A 10169-nucleotide genomic window follows, 5' to 3' on the forward strand; every position below is an offset into this window, starting at 1 on the left:
GGAGGTCAGGTGAATATCCTAATCCATTCCTGGGTGAGGCCTAGAAGCAGTATCCAGCTGATCATCATAAAGAAAATTCCTGGGGCTATAGATCCCAGGTCTGGGATGAGATTTGGGAAACTTTGTTTTAGAAACAGTCCCCCCAAGAGATTCAGATTATCAGCTAAGCTTGAGAATTACTGATTTCCCAGACTTCAGGAGGCTTGGTTCTAGGCCAATTTTGGAACCAGGAATTCAGGCAGTTTCTTTGACCAACTAAAAATCAGGTGGGCTAACAATCTACCAGTGGCCCAGTCAAAACTGGATTCTGGTAGTGGTGGGAGCTTTGTGTGCCATTTGGAGGAGTTTGCGTTTTATGCTATAGGGGAAAGGAAGCCACTCAACCTCCTAGGGTCCCTTCTAGTGCCATGCTGGTCAAGCCATCATTACTTACAAAGAGTCACTAGAAAATTATATTCTTACATTGAGCAAACTGAGTACTCTCAGCTTAGTAAAAACTGGTATAAAGGAAAAGGATTTTTTTTCGTTATTATTTTTTTAATAATTTTATTTATTTAGTTAGTTTTGGCTGCTTTGGGTCTTCGTTGCTGTGCAGGCTTTCTCTAGTTGTGGCGAGTGGGGGCCACTCTTCATGGCGGTGCGTGTGCTTCTCATTGCGGTGGCTTCTCTTGTTGCGGAGCATGGGCTCTAGGCGTGCGGGCTTCAATATTTGTGGCACGAGGGCTCAGTAGTTGTGGCTCACGGGCTCTAGAGCACAGGCTCAGTAGTTGTGGCGCACGGGCTTAGGTGCTCCGCGGCATGTGGGATCTTCCCGGACCAGGGCTTGAATCCGTGTCCCCTGCATTGGCAGGCGGGTTCTTAACCACTGCACCACCAGAGAAGTCCCTTGTTGTTATTTTTTAAAAATAAATGCTTTATTTTATCCTTAAATGTTCTTATTTTGTGAAAAAAGGTAAGCCCAAACGCAACATTTTTATGGTATTTTTCTAATATAAAAAATCAATCTAAAAAAAAAAAAAAAAAATCAATCTAATGATGACCAAATGCTTGTGCTAAATTTTGTCTGGAGCAGCAGTTCAAACTTTAGCTGCCTCAGAACCACCTGGAGAGCATATTAAAGCACATCTTGTTGGGCCTCAGTCCCAAGGTTTCTGACGGAGAATGGGGTGGGCATAGAACTTTCATTTTTGGTAATTCTCAGGTGATGCTGATGTTGCTGGTCATAAGATCATACTTTGAGAACGACTGTCCTAGAGGGTAGAGTGAGAACAGAGGAGGTAATAATTCATTAGTGTTTTTCAAACTTAGTAAATTTAGTACTTAATTTTTGTAAGAGTGTTACCCAAAGGATGAAAACTCCACATACCATCATTATGTATATTAAAATGCTAATTTGGTAATATACCACTATAAAAGAGAACCATGGTTTTTAATCCTAATAAAGTAAAAACAGGGACCAAGTAGTATAGTCATTAGGCAGTAAGAGTACATGCTGATTTAACATAAATATTAGGTACAATGTAACTATTTTGGCTTTTCTAAAGAAAGACATTTTACTCTGTGTTCTTTGGAAGAAGTTAGTGATATCTATAGACTGTATTTTGGTTATCAATGCAAGAATCTATATACATGTATTTAAAAGGTTTTTCTTTTTATTGAGAGAAATAATTTTTTTTAAACAAACACAAAGGGAAATGTTAACATGACCTATTGTGAATACAAATTATTTCCCTTTTTTTAAAAATTATTTATTTATTTATTTATTTATGGCTTTGTTGGGTCTTTGTTTCTGTGCGAGGGCTTTCTCTAGTTGCGGCAAGTGGTGGCCACTCTTCATCGCGGTGCGTGGGCCTCTCACTATCGCGGCCTCTCTTGTTGCGGAGCACAGGCTCCAGACGCGCAGGCTCAGTAATTGTGGCTCACGGGCCTAGTTGCTCCACGGCATGTGGCATCTTCCCAGACCAGGGCTCGAACCCGTGTCCCCTGCATTGGCAGGCAGACTCTCAACCACTGCGCCACCAGGGAAGCCCCAAGAGAGAAATAATTTTATAACACATCTAGGAGTTTGTATAATAATTTTTCTAAAACCCTATTTTTGCCATCAAAATTAATATTAAAAAGCTTAATGTTGAAAAGTTGTGTTTTTGTTTTAAATGGTTGCATTTACAGATAATTTTTTTAAAAAAATTTTATTGGAGTGTATTTGATTACAGTGTTGTATTTCTGTGGTACAGCAAAGTGAATCAGTTATACATACACATATATCCACTGTTTTTTAGATTCTTTTCCCATATAGGACATTACAGAGTATTGAGTAGAGTTCGCTGTGCTATACAGTAGGTCTTATTAGTTACCTATTTTATATATAGTAGTGTGTTTATCTCGATCCTAGTCATCCAACGTATCCCCTCCCCGTCCCCTGCTTACCTCCAGTAACCATAAGTTTGTTTTCTACATACGTAACTCTATTTGTTTTGTAGATGAGTTCATTTGTACCCTTTTTTAAGATTCCACATATAAGCAATATCATATGATATTTGTCTTTATCTGATTTGCTTCACTTAGTATGACAATCCCTAGGTCCATCCATGTTGCTGCAAATGACATTATTTCATTCTTTTTTATGACTGAGTAGTATTCCGTTGTATATATGTACCATATCTTCTTTATTCATCTGTTGATGGACATTTAGGTGGCTTCCATGTCCTGACTATTGTAAATAGTGCTGCAATGAACACTGGGGTGCATGTATCTTTTCGAATTATGGTTTTCTCCGGATATATGCCTAGGAGTGGGGTTGCAGGATCATATGTTAGCTCTATTTTTAGTTTTTTAAGGAGCCTCCATACTTTTCTCCACAGTGGTTGTACCAATTTACATTCCCACCAACAGTGTAGGCAGGTTCCCTTTTCTCCACATCACAGATATAATTTGAGATTGTCTGAAGCAGCTTTGGTCTTCCACAAAAATTTTTAGATAAAGAGTACTTTTTAAATTCTATTTTTCTCAATCTGGGATGAATAACTTGTACAGGCTATAGAGATGAAATTATAATTCTTTAATAGTTGACTATGGTCAAACTTATTAGATATATCTTTACACTGTCAGGACATTTAGTACTCCTAACATCTTAGCAGTTTGTGATAGACTCATGCAACTTAAAAAATACATATTTAGAATTTATATTTTTTTAAAATACAAAGAATGATAGAGTTAGTTAAAGGATAAAGGGCTATTTACTAGCACAGCCATGAAAAGATTAACAACATCTGGACTGATGTTGAAAAGATTAACAACATCTGGACTGATGTTGAGTAACGTGTGTTTATATTATTATACTTTAATTTTCTTAAATGATAAATGAAAGAGATAGATTATCACCCGGTAGCCTCAAAATACTTTCTCATTTATTTATTCATTGATGCGAGAATTCAACAGCAGTATCGATTAGCTAATCTTCTAAATGCAAAATCTGGATCTTTTTAACAACATAAATAATATTTCTTGATTTTTATCTTTATGCCAAATTTACTTACTGGTTTCATATCCAAATGATGTATTTACCAAATATTGTATAACAGAAAGAAGCAAAACAAAATGGTGATAAAATAGTGCTTAAGAAATTGATTTTATTTGCTAAAATGTTTCTTGGCTGCCTTTGAGTTTAATCACACACAGTGAGTATGTTTAGTGGATGGGAGTTTAAACCCCTCCAAATGTAAAGGGCAGTGATTAGAATCGGTACATTTACAGTTGAGGAATGGATCTTGACTAACCCCATACAAAATTTTATTTCAGTCTTATGTAACACATGGTTTTAACCTGGCCAACAATTTTTCTTTTAATCTTTAATCCCTTCAGAAAAACTAAAGGAAGTGATGGAGGGATACCATTGGCTATCTGTAGTCCAAATAAGTAAAATGTTAGACAACAGCCATATCGTCTAAAACTATTTAGCTTTATTTTTATTTACTCAAAGTCAATTATGCCACATCTTCCAAAGGGATAAGTGCACACTGGGGAATATTTTGCGGAGAGAACATTACTATCTAAGAGCCTTAAAGCACTTGACCTTCATTCGGCATCTACAGTCTGTTCCGTAACTTGCTCTGGTATCACCATTTGGTTCTGTGTTATTGCTTCAAAACATTTGTTTTAGCAACAGAATTCTCTTAATATAGCTTTAAGTGGTGCCATTTTCTGTCTGAACTTAAGGAATGCTTATCTCAAAGGATAAAAATGGAGAAACCCGATGGCTTTGTCTGTAAAATAATTGATTCACCAGCTTTCATCAAATAGTTCTTGGCCAGCTGAGGAAAAGTGAAACCAGTTTTGCCGATGAGATCTTGCTGCCTAGTGGATTTTAATGGAATGATTTGGTGTGTCCCTTAGCAGCCTTTACCCAAGCTGTCTATTCTACGCTTAGCAGTACCTTGTCTAGAATGATAAAGTCTGGTGTCATAAAGTAAGAATGTTCTTTCAGCACAGGATAGTTCAAGGCTCTCAGATGGCACTAAATTGTGCATCTCCCACTGGGTTCCCACACATGACCTACTTGTTTACCAACTTTTAAAATTATAAACAAGTACATTATATAATGTTTGGTGTAGAGTGATAGAGATTACCTCCTTTTAAAAATATATAGGTACTATAACTTCAGAACTACCAGATTTTAACTTCCTACTGAAATGTCTTGGCTCTTGAGATTTGCACTATTTCTTGATTTTACTGTATAACATACGTCTCATTCTTTCAGGAACTGGCTTATTTTTCTTTTATTCATAGAGTGCCCGTGGAGGGGGGGGTCCCATAGTTGTATGTTGCCCTCTTCTCTTGGCCATAGTTTATGGGCCCAAAGGTGGGCTTCTAATATAATCTTACAGACTGAGGCACTAAAGAGAGACCAATTCTTTTTTTTTTTTTTTTCAGTTGCCTTTAACCTTTAATTTTTGTATGGGTTAACAAAAATCTTCCTATTTTCAGTTAAACATAAAGATCTTTTCTTTTTCTTTTTGAATGTTATTTTTTATACAGCAGGTTCTTATTAGTTATCCATTTTATACACATCAGTGTATACATGTCAATCCCAATCTCCCAATTCATGACACCATCACCCCCCACCCCCGCCGCTTTCCCCCCTTGGTGTCCATACGTTGGTTCTCTACATCTGTGTCTCAATTTCTGCCCTGCAAACCAGTTCATCGGTACCATTTTTCTAGGTTCCACATATATGTGTTAATATACGATATTTGTTTTTCTCTTTCTGACTTACTTCACTCTGTATGACACTCTCTAGATCCATCCACGTCAAGAGAGACCAATTCTGATTATCCCAAATTTTACAGCCTGAGAGATTTTCTCGATGGCTCAGTTATTTGTCAATGGACAACTTCCCATGTAAAAGCTCACTCTCAGCAGGTCTGTTTTCCACTGATTTTATACATATATAATGTGTAGAAAGAGAGGAAAACTAAAACCAACCTTTAGATAAGCAGAGAAGAGAGTTGGAGAATGTTGATGGTATTCAAGTTTGTAGCTCAAGTGGTGCTTGAAACCTTAGTGCACTCTGGCCTATGGTTCAGCTTGATGGTTTGACATAACCCAGTATCCTTCTACAAGTTTTTCCATTTTGGGTACAGCAGAGGTCCTGAGGCACGGTGGGTGCTAAGAGAATGTGGTCTAACAAGGCTTAGGATACAGTGCGGATATTTGTCCTTTCTAGCAACCTCCCAAAAGACTACACTGTTTAGATACTGTAAGACTATGCTTTCTGGACCGATGTGTTTATTAAGGATTATTATTTTCTTAACACAAAGTAACATACCTGGAAAATAAAAGCACGGAAAAACAGAAAAAGCTATTCTTACAGTCAATATGAAGGTTATCAGATACATCGTAAAAGACTACTCCTTAGAAAAAGAACAGTAACAAGAATGTACAACAATGTCAGTAAGATTAATGAACATACTTTGTCTAGAACATACTGAGTGTACTCAAGCAAATATCCCTATATAGGAAACAGTGGACAGACTGTGGCTAATATCTTTTGAGGCATTGTGAGTTAATTCAGAAATATTTATTCCTGAATAAACATTTTGTATAGTCACTATTTTAGTAAACTGTTTTTTCTTCATAATTGATGTGTTATGGCCATTATCTTTCTATCCTTCTAGGAGAAGATTGAAAGCCAAATCTGGCCCATAACCTGTATTTGTAAATGTTTTTTGGAACAAAGCCATACCCATTCATTTAGTATTGTCCATGGCTGCTTTCACACTGTAACAGCAGAATTGAGTGGTTGTGATAGAACATATCACATATGCCCTGCAAAGCCTCAAGTATACTACCTGGCTACATATAGAGAAATTCTGTTGATCCCTGTTTTAAAAATTATTTTCCTGTTTCGTGTAAGAAAATTGGTTTTAATTTCAATTGTTTTGAAATATATTTAATGTTTCAGGAATAAAACCACTGTATAAATTTAAAAACAGATGCATTTTGTATCTCTTTTGTCCAGTACATCCTGTGTGTACCAACTTGTTTGATGGCTCAGTTCTTATGATAGCTCTCCTGATTGAGTCTTCCATTTGGAAAAAGTTCTCAGAATTTGAACCACATTCCTGAATGTTTTTTTAACTTTCTAGTCCCTTCAGAAAGGGTCCTTCTTATATACAATTCTCCTGGTTGTATATAGCTCTTCAGGAGCAGCAGAGGTTTTCCTAAATCTCCTCCTCTCGCCTATGTGGATTTCCACTCCTTAGGTTTTGATCAGTCTTGAGAACTACCCTAAGGTTAAGCCTTTTCACAGGTTTGAGACATAGCAGGGTTGAGGACTTAATCCCATGATATTGAAGGTTCATGCATTTTATCAGCTCTGGGTGGCACATACTAAGAAAATTGGATAAGAAACTGACATGTAAGTTAAAATCTCACCTCTGACATTTACCAGAGTGCTACTAGATAAAGTTATTTCAGTTTTACAGTAGCCCACAAGGCTCTACATAGTGAGAAACATACATGCATATGTGTGCAATGGCGGGAGTCCACACTATGCCTTCTCACCTCATCTATGATTCTCTCCCTTCTTGCTGTTCCTCACAGGGCAGGTTGGCTCTCAATCTTTGCCCATTATACCCTTTCTCTCTGGGATACATTCTCCTAAATACCTGGGTGGTTTATTCTCTCATATCCTCGACGCCTTCCCTTGAAACTATATTGAGAATTGTGCAACCCCTTGCAATACACACATTCCGTATCCAATGTTGCTATTTCTTTTCTTTAGCACTTAGCATCGATGTTAAATATATTTTACTGCTCCATTTTGTCTGCCCTTTTGAGTTTCAGAAATTTTTGATTGTTTCCTGTATTCCTAGTACTTAGAATGGAAGGTTTTCTTAAAATATAGGTTGAACAAATGAATAAATGATATAAACTATTTGGAAGTGAATGAATGACACATATGATTTGGAAACGATGCAGATGGTATAAGTTAAATGTGTGTAAGTTATAAAAGAGCAGATTTCTATTGCAGTGTATTGCACACATTTTAAAGTTAGTTGCTTTTTCCAGGATTAGTAAACATTTCTGTACTACTAGAGTAGCTTGCCAGAATAAAAATAGCCAACAACTCTATTCTTCAGTATTAGGGTCAAATACTGACTCTAACCATTTATGTTCTTAGAGCACTGAAATCTCCTCCAATTAGACTTAAAATCCATAATACCTACAGTAAGGAAATATACAAGTCATTTTGCACATTTATTCTCCCTCCCTCAGTTCCTCTTTCCCAGCCTTTTCACTTCCATTAGGGGCCTGGATCTCTTATATTCTATAGAGCTTAGGAATTCTACCTTCAGATTTCAAAGACTGATTTTTGTTTTTATTTATGTATTATTAATCATGTACATTAGATTTTTTCAAAAAAAAGTATGTTGAATAAGCAAACACTGTAATTACAAAATAAACCAATTGCATATCATCTCATGGAAGCACAGACTTATAAAGGTCATAATTTGGCAAAAAGCAAACAATTTAAAAATCCTATCACATTTTGCGACTAGGCTTTAAAACACACCATTTGGTGAACTTAACACTTTGGTATCGTGTTCAACTTCACTGTTTACTATGTGAAATGAAACCATGACAACAATATTTGAGGGAGTTTTTCAGCATTTTTCTATTAATCAATGTATGTGTGTGCATGCATTTTAAAGCTCTTAAAAGAACACAGCATATTCCAAATAAAACTATTTAAACTTTAGAGGAAAGCTTCTCCTGCCATTAGAGCAGTGCATTAAACTGTTGCTCCTCAAACGGCGATTCTCACGTCACATGTTAGCATTGATTTTTGTTAGCTTCTTTGTCTGAGACCTGATAAAGCATACAGATGTTTAATTTTAGGAAGCACTTATGGTATATCTAGTCATCACAGCTTAGGTACTAAGAAATGTGCCTTTTCCTGCCTTACTGAAATCATATTAAGGAGTATGTGTTTTCAGAAAACAGAAGAATGATACGTCAATTAGTTTTATGGTGGCAGTTAAAAGTCAACTTAGATCTAAACTTCCACTTTTTTTGGTTGAGATATGTTAAACTCTAATTTGGCTAGTTAAATAGAATGGTCAACTTCTTTTGAAGAAAAGCTTATTTATATTACTATTTAAGGTATTAATTTTGTCAAATATTTGGTAAAACTTTATTAAAAGTTTTATAAGGGTTAAAAGCTCTTAAAAAATTATCCCAATACCGTATGTCAAATGATAACTTTTAAAAGACCTATCATAAATCATACAGTTAAGTTTAGTTTTTAATTTTGTTGACAGTAGTTTTGGTTGATTAACTTTGTTGATAGTCTTCTTTTTTTTTTTGTGAGGGTGGAACTCATCTACAATTTTGGGGAAAAAAACTGATATTCTGAATAGTATAATATTCACCTGAAAAAATTCCTTTAACATTTTCAGTTAAGAAGAAGCAAAGATTATAACATGTATTATACATTTTAATAAGAACAAATTATACTATTTGTCACTCATTCTATCATTCACTAAATATACATTTAGTACTTATTAAAATGCAAGTTTAATTTAGAAATATTTGTGTGGCATTTCAGGAATTTTTAGGAAAAAAATGAAAACTTGCTTATACGTTCCATTTTTTTCCCAAAGTTTTATCAAGAGGACTTAATAAAAGTATAATTTCAGTTAAAATCAATTGAAATAATTAACAGATGCCAGGAACTTTAAAATATTAAGTTTGTAATTTTTTTTCATAGAAAATATAACAAGTACATAGGTTTAGTTAGACCTTTTCCACGAAATCCAACTTTAGCTATATATCACATGCATTTGGAAATTTTAAAAAAATTTAAAGAATGTAAAATATTAAGAGTTTATATTATATATATGTATATATATATATATTTTAAATATGGCAAGTGTTATGGGTTTTGTCCCCCGCAAAAGACACATTGAAATCCTAACATCCAGTACTTGTCAATGTGACCTTAATTGGAGAGAGACCCTTTGCAGATGTAATCAAGTTAAAATGAGGTCAGACTAGATTAGGGTGGACCCAAAGTCCAATGACTCGTGTCCTTATAAGAAGCCATGTGAAGACACAGACATATGATGTCACATCACATGTGATATGTGGGAGAAGACCATGTGAAGATGGAAACAGACATAGAAGGGTGGTTCTTCAGGCCAAGAAAAGTCAGGGATTTCTGGCCACCAACAGAAGCTAGGAGAGAGGCATGGAACAAGTTCTCCCTCAGATTTCCCAGGAAGAAACAACCCCGCCAACACCTTGATATTCAGATTTCTTGCCTCCAGAAGTATGAGAGAATAAATTCCATTTTAAGACACCCAATTTGTGCTTATTTGTTATGACAGCCCCTAGAAGTTAAAACAGTGACTCTAATTTGTCCACAAAATCCCCTTATAGTCAATTAAAGAAGCTCATTGAATTTATATTGGAAACCACAAAAGATATAAACATATAGCTCCCATTTCAGGAAATTTAGCCATAAATGATGATTATAAAATTAATAGCTCTCTCCCACCCCCACCCAATGTCAGTAACATTTAGGACTAGGTACTACTGCATAGGACAGGAAACCAAATAACAATAAATTCACCAGAATAGAAATTTTACTTACTGAAGTTCAGAGG

The 10169-nt window shown here is 35.5% G+C and overlaps 1 protein-coding gene across 5 annotated transcripts in view; it reads left to right on the forward strand.

Annotated features, from left to right (window-relative positions):
* NAALADL2 (N-acetylated alpha-linked acidic dipeptidase like 2) overlaps positions 1 to 10169 on the forward strand; it is a 1434969-nt gene that overhangs the window by 517461 nt on the left and 907339 nt on the right. The gene's annotated exons all lie outside the window — the stretch shown is intronic.

Source organism: Balaenoptera physalus, assembly GCF_965194825.1.
Source record: "Balaenoptera physalus genome assembly, chromosome: 4".
NCBI lineage: Eukaryota > Metazoa > Chordata > Mammalia > Artiodactyla > Balaenopteridae > Balaenoptera > Balaenoptera physalus.